Raw genomic sequence first — 11,898 nt, forward strand, 5'->3', positions numbered from 1 at the left:
CAAAGCTAGTTTGTGGATAACTTTCAAATTCTATTTTGCCTTGCAAGTCAAGATGTGGGGAGTTGCTTTACGAAGGCTGCTTCCACTTCTGGAAGGAGGGAAGCTTTCACAGGCATGGGATCTCAGCTAATATAATCACACTCTCTTTAGGGTAAATGGCAATAGTATCACAGTCAACTGGTGCCACTGAGTGTCAGTGTGGCACTAGATTGCAAGTGTAAGGACTAATTGGGTCTGAATGGAAAGGATGGAGACCCTGAAACTTTGAGTTGGTTCTGCTTTGTCCTGTGTTTCTTCATAAGGTTTAAAAAGGGCTTTTTAAGGGAAAATACTGCTCAGTTATGTACGTGCTTGGTTGATTTCCCCTTTGTTCTTTGTGTCGTTTTCAGGAAACCAGGTCTACTGAGGAATCAACAGATGAATCTGAGGTAAGCCTGCTTAAAATGCTTCTCACTTGAATCTGTGCTAGTTCTTTTTCACTACTGAAGGAAAAATGCTACCTTTCTGGTTGGTTTTAGAAGTTTTGCCAGTATTACATAGCAAGGAATGTTAATCTGGGTTTAAATGATTAAAAAGGAGCTGTGATTTGTTATTAGAATCTTCTTTATATTTAAAACCCTCACAATTGCCCCATTATGGAAAAATGAATCATGTTGAGAGACATTCAAGTGCATGCACTTCTGTTTTGATCAAATGAAAATTTAATTGTCAGTATAATTACGTGTGCAGTAATATTGCATTCAGGTAATTGCTGTGTTATTTTAATAGCTTCACGGTCTATGTTGAATCATGTTGCGTAGAGTCTCTGTTCTTGAGGTGACATTTTGTCAAAGACTGTGCTGTGTTCTGGAAGGGTCTGCCTACCCTGCTGTAAGTGCTGGAAACAGTGTACTGGAGGTGTGGAGGGGGGGGGAGTTACAGAGAGTTCAACAATTTGTCCCCAGACAGCAGTGTAATACAAAACTGTCGTCACTGAAGGAACCCTGAGAGATCTGGAAAGAGGTACTTCAGTGTTTTCTGGGATAGCTGCAGGAAGGAAGAAGTAAGGATGGTTGAGCTGCTTCAGTTGTGGCCACCAGCAAGGACAGATGGTGCAGGGCAGGTGATCCTGCCCCTCTACTCTGCTCTCGTGAGACCCCACTTGGAGTATTGTGTACAGTTCTGGTGTCCTTAACATAAAAAGGACATGGAGCTGTTGGAGCAAGTCCAGAGGAGGCCACGAGGATGATCAGGGGCTGGAGCACCTCCAGTATGAAGACAGGCTGAGAAAGTTGGGGCTGTTCAGCCTAGAGAAGAGAAGACTGCGTGGAGACCTCAGAGCAGCCTTACAATATCTGAAGGGGGCCTATAAAGGTGCTGGGGAGGGACTCTTCATTAGGGACTGTACTGATAGGACAAGGGGTAATGGCTTCAAACTTAAACAGAGGAAGTTTAGGTTAGATATAAAGAAGAAGTTCTTCACAGTGAGGGTGGTGAGGCACTGGAATGGGTTGCCCAAGGAAGTTGTGAATGCTCCATCCCTGGTGGCGTTCAAGGCCGGGTTGGACAGAGCCTTGGGTGACATGGTTTGGTGTGAGGTGTCCCTGCTCATGGCAGGGGGTTGGAACTAGACGATCTTAAGGTCCTTTCCAACCCAAACCATTCTGTGATTCTATGATTCTGTGATTACCTTGATAGGATGTTTTCACCTGTTATGTATCTAAGTGGAAGTGGCTCCAAAAAGCTGCTCCAAAGCTTTAATGGACTGGCTGTTCATAAGATGTTCTGGTTTTTAACTAGGGACGAATCTTCACGCTTGGGTTCTGGGTTTACACACTGGGTCTGAGTTTAATTAGGCAGAAATCCTAATTTCCAAGACAGTGGGTATTGCAGAGACTGCAGTGATGGATTCTTAAAAACAACCAATCAGCCTTTTTGCAGAGGATGATGGCTTTGTTTCTTATGGAATATTTTTTTCCCCTCTGCCTTTCAGGAGTGGCTCTCTGCAGTGGCTCCCTAGGGCATTCTTGGTGAGAAGCAAGGATTTCTTTGGCCCTTTAACGTTGCTCTGTGCTGCCTGGACTAGACTTTTTTGCCCAGTGTGAAACGGTTTCATTCCAGATGTTGCTTTGTGATGTGAAGTGCTGGTAGACAATGACTGGGCAACGACTCAGTGTTTAGTAGAATAATAATCCTCTCAAGGGTTGACATTCACAGGATAGTGAACAAATACTTGCCTGCTGAGGCAGTTGTTTGTTTTTTTTTCTTTAAAGCCTATTTCAAGTGGGAACTTGTTTTAGTGGCCTTTTTAATGGCCTTTCAACATTTCAGCCTGTAGTAAATAAGTATTTACAGCAGAATTAATCATAAACGTGTTGCCAGCTTGTCGGGGTTTTATTTAGTTTTACCTTAAGTAAAAAATAGAGGCATCATGCAGCTTTCACAAAAGTGAAAGTAATAAAATTTCAACAAGACCTTTGTTATAAAGTTGATGCCTATTTTTAATGTTAATTTCGTGTGTGTGGAGAGGTGAAGAGGAAATTTTCGTGTTGGGAATGTAGATGTTGGATCTAGAGAACAGTCTAATCATTTTTCTAATGCCTGTGAAAACACTATTTGCATTGTAAGTCCAGTCTGTAGTGTCTTGACACTATGCAGGTAGCTGGTGAAATGAAACCTGGAAAGCATGCTTAGGAATTACTTAAAGGCAGTAGTGAACAATTTTCACAATTTTAGTGGTTACGTCACTCGTCAGACTATTTCTAATGATCGTTCAGATAGAACCCAAAACTAGTGGTAGAATCACAGTCTAAATGTTGTCAGGGCTTGCTTGTATTTGAAGTCTGGTCAGAGGTAAGACTGAACTGATAGCTTCACTCTTAGCTCTTGTGATGATAAAATTGTATGGTTTCTTTTGGGTGGCCCAGAGTTTGAATAATCAGGGCTAATTTTATGGTGGCAGTACCAGAATGAGACTGTAAGCCTTGCAGCCTGTGTCCAGTTTTACCCATTAAAAAACTATAACAGTCATGGTGTGGACTTTGTAGACATCACAGTAAAAAAGATTTTTGCGTATACGATTGGTCTTACACTTAATCTAAATTCTTCCCATAAAACTGAAAAATATTACTATTGGTTTCAGAGGCCACATCCAAGTTATACTGTAGAAGTCTTCTGTAACAGAGGAATAGAATTTTTAAATTCCTGGGTTTTAGTAAATGATATCCCTGTCTGAACTGGATTTGTAGACAAAATAGGCCTCAAACGTGGGAGTCTGCAAAGATTGGCTGTCTTCAATGTAAGTTAGCTGAGAGCCCTTCATTGTATGTTTGGTTGCAGCCATTGCTTCCCAGGAAGTTGAGTTCCTACGGCTGCTTGAGTGGGTAATCCTTGTCAGCTGTTTCAATGAGAATGTGTAAGTTCAGAGGTGTTGATTAGCAGAGCCGGTGCCTATGTTCAGATATTAAGCAGACCTTTTAGTGTGGAGGTGGTGGTAGTTACTTTTATCAGCGCTTGTGGAAATAGAATCTAAATCTGCCTTGGTAACTACAGTACAACTTACACTTTTGTTTTATCTAGGATATGGGGTATTATAAGCTTTTATTTTCCGATAGGCCAACTGCTACATATTATACCATGATATGATGAGGAAGCAGTGTATCTAACACAGTCTTTTAATTCTCAAGCCTACTTGGTTTGCTGAGTAATTCTACTACACTCTCGAAGCACAATGATTTTCTTTTTGTATCTTCTGGTTTTGGCAGTTTTGGTTTGGTTTTTTTAAATGTGCTTGTGAAGAATATTTGCTTTACTTCTCCCATTACTGTCTAATCATCAAATATGCTACATTTGGGGCAGAGCCTGAGAAGGTCTGTTTGGCTGAAAAGTTCTAATTCAATGTAGTTTCATTGGCTTACTTTATTTTACTGCATCTAGGGCTGCATGTTTGGACTTTCACATTTGGTGAGATCTTAAAAACAGACAACAAATTAATCTGACTTTTGGCTGTTTGTAAACTGTGGAGAAAGGCAATCTGGATAAATTGTGTCAGTCTGAACCTGAACTTGTTTTCAAATTAATTTTCTCATTTGCGATGTGTCTGGTTCTGTGAAACCTAACTTTACTCAGTTGAGCTGTTTTCTGTCAGGCAGATACTTAGATTTTGCCAGCTCATTAGCAAAAGATGATCCTAATAAATGTGTAAGTAAATAGTTAAACCTTCTTCAGTAGCAGTGCAATGTGGTGGTAAGATGAGATGCACAGTAGTATTTTTCTCACATTTAAGTTGATGCTGCTGTTCAGCTTGTAATGCTGTCATTGGAAGTCTTGCTTTCCATGAGGGAAGCCTGTTGCATTACATAATGGACTGTTGTGAAGTGATTTAAACTTTAATTTTAATTTTAAACAAGTGATCTTTAATTTAAATCAAGGTATAATTATACTAGTGCACACAACAGCATGTATTGTGAGATGCACCATGAATCACTTGCATTCTATGAAGAGAGGAACTGGTTTTGTATCTTTTAATTCACATGAAAGCTTACTAATGAACCAACTTGAGTCTCCCTGAACTTCCATGCTGCTCTGCACTGTATTGCTACAGAGTGTGTTTATTTGCAGTGAGTTGTAGTTGCACAGTATGGTAGAGTTGCCATTTCATTATGTTACTCTATGAAATCTTGCGAGGGCAGGTGAATGTTGTTTTTGTTTTCACTGTATATGTAATGCACAAAACATTCCTGTTGAGACTTCATTTGTACTGATAAAAGCATATGCTGCACCCTGGAAAACTGCTGCTCTGCCTAAATTAGTAACAGTTATTTCAGGTAACTTGCATGAGCAGAAAAATGTTTGGAACTGCACCTTGGGGTCCCAGGGCTTACAGCTTCCATCTCAACCTTAGACTTCATATACAGGTTAATTATGCTTTTCCTCTTGCCTGTGTGCTTCCCTCCATGTCCCCTTCCACCCCTTATAAAATGCAGCAATAGCTTCCTACCTCTGAGAAGTAAAGGGAGGGCTTCAAACCCCATTTGTGAGTGTGAGGTACTGGTAAAATTAAAGTCATGATGTACTAAAACCCAGAACCTTCCTACTAGTTGAGGGAATCAAAGCTAATTTACTATCCTGGAATTTGGCTAGTTGTTTGCTAGCGTTCTGCAGGGGCTATGAGCAGATTGCCCTGGTCCAGGATGTATCTGTTTTTACAGGGATCACCTTTTCAAGAACAAGTCTCACTGGAATCATAAAATGAGTGCTATGTCCCATGAAGTAATCCTTTTTTAAGGAGTTTTACTTATTTTTATAGCTGCACTGCAGGGTAACTTTTTTTTGGGTGGTTGGCCTGTTAAAGGAAACCACTCACAGCTGTGGGTGCAACTATTAATTTTCTGTGAAAAGTTATTTAAAATACTATTTTTAAAAAGTTGCATTAATATGTGCATTACTGTTTTGGATTTGGGGTTTTTTACTAGGGTTTTGTGTGTGTTTGCCATCAGCGTTACATGTTTTTTCATTCTAGCATTTCCAGTTTTCTATCTCCTGGTTTTAACCTTTTTAAACAGATTTTTGTCTGTTTTGATCATTGCTACCCTGTGAATGGGATACATTGGTTCATTCAGTTTATTCTTTTAGTTATTTAAACACTTATATTAATAAATTCTAGGAGAATTTGTAGAGAGGGAAGTGTTGCACAAATTCTTGGTTAACCCAGAGCTCCATCAATTTATGGAGGATTAGAAATGTCTCTCACTGATATACTTTTACCACTGAAATTGATAATGGTTTTGTTCTTTAAGGTTTGAAAGACTGATCAGAGCAGGAACGCAGTTAGGAACCATCTAAGCCTTACAAAGAGACAACTATAAATCCTTGGTGGTTTCTTTTCCTTTTCAGTGCACTCCAGATCTTAGCCTTATACTTTGGGTCTGGATTAGGTCAAAGCAATTAAATCATTTCAAGTAAATAAAGCGTCTGGTAAAAAAGGCTCCTTGTCATACTCTGTTTCCATCAAAATGTTCTTTTAACATGGAGTGTGGAGCACTGGGCTGGAAGAGGTGAGCTCTTCTGTGGCTAGTAGCTTTTGAAGGGACATCACCATCGCAACAGAAAAATGGGTGGTTGAGAAGCAGATTTGGCTACTGTACCTCAGTCCAACTTGCCTTTTTCTGTCTCCTGTCTGACCTTTAGCAAAATACTTCTTTTGATCATGCCACTCTTCCTTATTGTTGAGTAGCTCTATGCCAGGTTGCCATTTTTCTCTTCCAGTTGTTTTAAAAATACCAAATGGTCGAAAAATGCTCAAAAAGCATATTCTGTTTCACATAGCTGAGCAATCTGAAGAGAGAGTGCTTCCTCCTACATGACTTTAAGTGAAATCGGCCTTTTAAATGGGGAGAATGGAAGGAAAAAATGTATAAATTCCAAATAGAAAGTTCTCCTCCTTATTGATGAGAAAATGTATCATGCGAATAATTTATCAATTTGAGTCAGTAGGATGAGCATAGTAAATTATTTATTGAGGTTTAAATGGAATCTTTTCGTACATTAATTTGAAAAACAAGTTTGCAGTGACTAGTAACTAACATTATAATATACATCGTTATAGGATTGACTTGCAGGAAAAATGGATTATTGCTATATTCTTTTAATATCTTCTGGTTTTGAGTGAAAATTAGATACTTCATTTAATAAGCTATTAATATTAACCAGAAGTGCCTGTTCTATCTGTGTGTTATGGAATACATAAGAAGTAAAAATGCTGCTGTGTGAGCTACATAAATTAAATGCAGTTGAAAAGCTACTGAACAGAACATGGAGATGTGGCTTTTCCAAAACACTAAATGTATTATTCTGTGTGGAATAACACTCAGGGCTGGAAAAAGGGAAATAGTGGGAAATTCAGCTATTTCCCATCCAGCTCTTCCGCTGTGGGGAGTGGGTGAACTTTACAAACTGCTGTTTCCAAAACTGCACTGTAGAGTTTTCATCTGCAGTACATCACAAGGTGGCAACTGGGCTGCTTGAGTAGTGCTCCTGGGAGAAACAAATGTTTGCCCAAGTTCCTTACTCAGCAAAAGGAAAATGCAAGTAGAAATGCGTAGTTTCATTGAGATTTGAACTGTGTTGGGATTTTTCAGTGTTGGAATTGGATTTGGAGATGGAAGATAAAACAACCCATCCTGTGTTGCCTTTGTATGGTGCAGTTGATGTGGATGGACTGATGCCGTGCTTTTGAACGCTGAAGTGGACTGGAAAGTTTTCAGGTGTTCTTTGCCATGCAGGAAACTACCAGTAAAATAAAACAGATTGATGGGAGTTGAAATGATACCAAATTGTACTGCATGAACATTTTACTAAAGCTTTTTTTTTTTTTTCTTTAACGTGCCATTTCTGATGATTGCTCATGTGCAGTATGTCATCTCTGTGTTACTTCTGCTTCACAACCTGGCTGGTGCCCAGCTCCTTCAAACCTGTAGGAGTGAATCTTCAATTGGTGTTCTGCAAATGTAGTGTGACATTCTCTATACCACAACAGTTTTGAGTAGAAATATAATGCTCTCTGCTTTGCCTTTCGTCTGTGTGTTATTTCATACTGTGAATGCAGCCCATTTTGATACATATTCACAGGCAGCCATATCATCTTAATTCCTTGCTCCTGGTGTATATCTGCATTTTCCCAAAGAGGTCAAGGTATTAAATAAATCCCTGTGGAAAATGCATGGGGAGAACAGAAAACTGCTGTGTGAAATTTTACCATCCTAATCCATATTTACCAATTTTACAGCCAGGTACTGTGGAAGTATTGGTGATGTGCCTTATGAAGAATCATAAAAGAAATGGATGGGAGGTTATTCACTTCCTTCAGTGAACTAACATTAGTGTGTTTTCACCATAGAATTATAGAAGGAAAATATTTTTTAGCAGCCTAAGTCACAAATGTGTTTTCATGGTTTGGAAATTTCAGTCTTTATGGCTTTTGTAGTCTTGTGTAGCAGTAGCTGCAGAATAGAGACTAATTCTTGTACAGGTTGGAAACTTGAATAGGGTTTTAGTGTTTGTGCCAAACTGTATTAGTTCTCACAAAACCTGTGTTTATATGGGGGTCAAATACAGCAGCCTGTGCTCTTTCAGAATTTTTCCTGATTTTTTTTTTAATTCACTAGCCATATTCCCATGCTTTGCAAATGGGCAATGCACTCACTTGGATATATAAACCCTGAATTAGTAAAATAAAATTGCTGTTTTCCTTCGTGTATTTGAAGAACACCTATGCTGTTAAGTTATGGAAACAGGACATGGAAATAGAGGATGGTAATTGTATTCCAAAATCTTGCTCACTGGTCATTCTTGGCCTCTGTTCCCTTGAGTGTCGGCATGGGTGTGCTGCTGGGATGGGATGAGCTATGCGCTCTGCTTTGCCTTAGATCCAAATTTAGTGTCTTTGCTGAGCTCTTCATGCTGAGTTCTGCTGGTGTCTTGTGAACATCTGTTTCGTGCCAGACTGTGAGCAGTCATTAAAACCGCTGTATAGGAAAGCTGCTCTGCTGTCAGGGTTGCCTGGCTGGAAGTGAACTTCCAAGTGAGAACGTGGTGGCTTTGGAGAGTAAGGAAGTGGGGGTCCTGGCAGGCACACTGGGAGGTGTTGAAATAGGGATGAGAGCCCAGGGTGGGAGGGTTTGGTGAAGTGTTTGAGGGGTGTTAAGGTATCAACAAAGGTTGGTTTGAGGGCTGTCAGGGGACAAAGCAGAGCAGGTTTGGAAGAGGGAGGCTAGAGAAGAGTGAGGTTGTATTTCCTCATGCTTTTGAGGGTTCAGGTCTTAAAAGTAGAGATTGTTACACTTGGACCCAGCACCCTTAACCTGTTGGGTTTGGACAGTTGGACTGTAGGTGGGATTGGCTGGTGCTTTGAAGACAGACTACCCCTTTCAACCTCTGTTTGATGTAACATTGTGGCGAGCAGAGTCACTTATCTCCTTTTCCATTGGCATCCCAAAATCCAGAGTAGGCCAGTCAGCAGACCCAGCCCTGTAGAGCTGCAGTAGCGAATTGCTGTGCCTGCATCTTGCTTTCCCCTCCAGACCAGGCTGAAGGAACTGCCTGTTGTCCTAGCTGAGCAAGGGTGTCTAAACTGAAGCATTATTCCAGGGTGGAGAAACTACACAGTTTGTCAGTTTTGTTTGTAATTACTGCCTTAAATTCAGTGTTTAAACATACAACTATTAGAAAAAGTAAGTATCTTTGCATGAAGTATGCTGAAGCAGGAAGTGAGAAATGATGCACATAGATATTCCTGGAGTGGTACTGGGAATATGGAGATTTGTGCCTGGTCATCTGGATTACCAGATTATCTGGGCCACATTTAGCCTAAATGTGATCTGTGTAGAGAGAACTAGAGATGACAGATCAATGGAATAGTGAACCTGCTTGGCTGAGGACTCGGTATTAGGCGAGTATCTTCTCTGAAGAATTTGTGGAGTGGGGTTTGGCAAACCTAAAGTCAGGTTCATTTATAGATTGGTGCTTCAGGATTTCTTGACCCTGAATAAAGGGAGATACTCAGGTCCTAACAAATGTCTGGGGGCTGAACTTGGAGGAGGAAGACTGAAAATAATCGTAATTCCTTTACCAGGCCAAAGGAGTCATTACAACCCATTACAATTCCGAGGTGTGGTAATGAGGTGAAGGTTAAATAAAAAGAGGTAAAGCTTAAATAAAAAAAATTAGCTATATCTTTTGTTGGATAGTACCTGCTTCTTCATAGAAGTCTTGTGACAGTCATCCTAAAGTTTGTAAGGGGCTTGTTGGGCCTCCATGTCCAAACTGAGGTTTACATAGCTGCCCTGTTGCAGTTATGCCCTCCCAGGCAATGCTGGAGGTAAGAAGGGTTTGTGGATGGCCTTGGGGGGGTCAGGCTAAAGTGTAAATCCCCACTGATGATGTGCCTTTTGTAGCAGTGTGGTTGGAAGTCACCCATTCCACGTCTCAGCAGGGTGCTGGCTACCCAGATAAGTGTTCATTGCTTGCGTGTCACTTAGGGGATTTTTAGAGGGAAGATCCTTCCCAGTCCATGGTCCCACAGGCTCTCAAAACAAAAACTGAGACAACCAAGCTGACCCCCTGATTAACACTTAAATTCCATTAAAAAAGTTAGCAGTTGCAGACGGTTATGCTTTGGGTCAAGTCAAGATGTCAAATCCAAAAAGGTAATGTATGATGTTGGTAACTGAGTTCTGCTGGGTATTTTGCTGCACTTTATGCTTCTCTAAGTATAGAAGAGAAGTAAGAAGTTCTCCCTGGAGATGACATTCTAGGGCTTGAGGTCTTTTTATGTTTGCTTTTTTATATTTGTTGCCGAATGTCTGTAATAAGTGAAGCTGCCCCCAGCAGAGCACTAAGGATGTGTTTATTCATTTTTGCGTAACTGAGGGTGTTCTGCGAACCTTTATTTTAACTCAAAAATAAGCTCCAATATAAATTTGTTTGGTTCTACTGGAGATGTTCGTATAGTTTGTATACTAGTAACTCTGGAGCTCTTAACTAGTTTGTTTAATTTTTTCTTCTGTGTGTTACTGATGACTGTTTGGATACATAAAACTGCTGATTTCTTGGTAGGTTCTATGTGGGTTACCAAAGATCTGGCCTGTATTAAATGTCAACAGAAATCATTCTCACAAGTGACTCCTCACCTTTTAGCTGGGTTTTTATTACAGCAGCAGGGTGGTTTGTTTCTTGTTTTTCCTTTCCGTTTTGAATGAGATTTTAGAATGCGTCCTAAACATTACCTGTCCAGATACACAGAGGCAGAGCGCTATTAATGGTCATTAGGCTAGGAGGGAATGAGCTGGTTTAATATATCTCTTAGAATCTCTGAAATCAATGGGAACTTGAAAGAAAGCATGAAAAAAAATATAGGAAAATGAGCTGTGGGGATTTTGTTCGTTTTGTCTTTTCTTCCCCCTTAAGACATGGCCTTTTAGGAAGGTCTGTGACACCGGGCCTTGTTGCAGTAGGGTGTGAGCATAGCTCCTTTGAAATTGCTTGAGTGATGAACCTCAAGTATCTTTGTATTTGAGTTTAAATGCTTTGCAGGGTCAAAACTTCCCGCTGTAAACAAGGCTGGGGTGGCCACTTATAGTAATTGGAACGCTAGCTGGGACTGGCCAGAAGATGTGCAGCAAAGAGGAAGGGCACTTGCCTTATAATGTATGCACCGTTTATTTCCATAAAGGCTTTGAAAAACTTCGAGGGCAAATTGTGCAGGAAGGATGACACTTGCTGTCAGTGCCCCTAACATAATTATAGTATCCGCAATCAGTAGAGCATGTAGTTCATTTGACAGACTGTCCTGTGGGCAGATCCTCTGCTGCAGGAACAAATGTGGACTAATGGAATAACTCCGAGAACTGCCCACAGGTTCCTTCTGGAAATTTTCTTCACAAGGACTGATGTCAGATCTTTTTCCTACTCGTGATTCCACTGTGGTTGTTCCTGTAGGCAAAGCTAGGAATGTCTGAAGAAGATTGTGAACCTGCATTCAGAAGGCGGATGAGCATCCCTCAGAGTGGCACTGGCCTTTTGAGAGCTTATTGCACTTTTGCAGCTCTCCTCAGTTTTATAAGTCTGCTCCGGAAGAGTTCATAGGGAGCTTCAGACCTGTTAGGTGTGGAAAGAGGAATCTGGTTTCATTCAGGAGTTCAGCAGTAACAAATGGAAGAGCTCTTAGTAGGAAGGGATTTGTATTAGTCTTACTGGTTAACTAGACTAATTAATTCGACTGGAAGCATGCTTCCGACGGAAAACGTTTATGGATACCTGTTCTTTATGCATTCTTTGCAGTGTATTTTTAGCAATTAGACTGCTAGCTTGAGCAGTAGAAGGCAAATAGAAAACTAAATGGAATACGAGTTTCAAATTAGC

At 40.4% G+C, this 11,898-nt stretch overlaps 1 protein-coding gene across 1 annotated transcript in view; it reads left to right on the forward strand.

Annotated features, from left to right (window-relative positions):
- Positions 1-403: 403 nt before the first annotated feature.
- Positions 404-11,898, forward strand: part of VPS41 (vacuolar protein sorting 41 homolog (S. cerevisiae)) — a 94,504-nt gene continuing 83,009 nt past the window's right edge. Inside the window, exon 1 of the mRNA XM_010016385.1 lies at positions 404-428. The gene's annotated coding sequence lies outside the window, so the exon portion shown is untranslated. The remainder of the gene's footprint in view (positions 429-11,898) is intronic.

The sequence above is a fragment of the Nestor notabilis genome, unplaced genomic scaffold, assembly GCF_000696875.1.
Source record: "Nestor notabilis isolate BGI_N333 unplaced genomic scaffold, ASM69687v1 scaffold9876, whole genome shotgun sequence".
In the NCBI taxonomy this organism is placed as follows: domain Eukaryota; kingdom Metazoa; phylum Chordata; class Aves; order Psittaciformes; family Psittacidae; genus Nestor; species Nestor notabilis.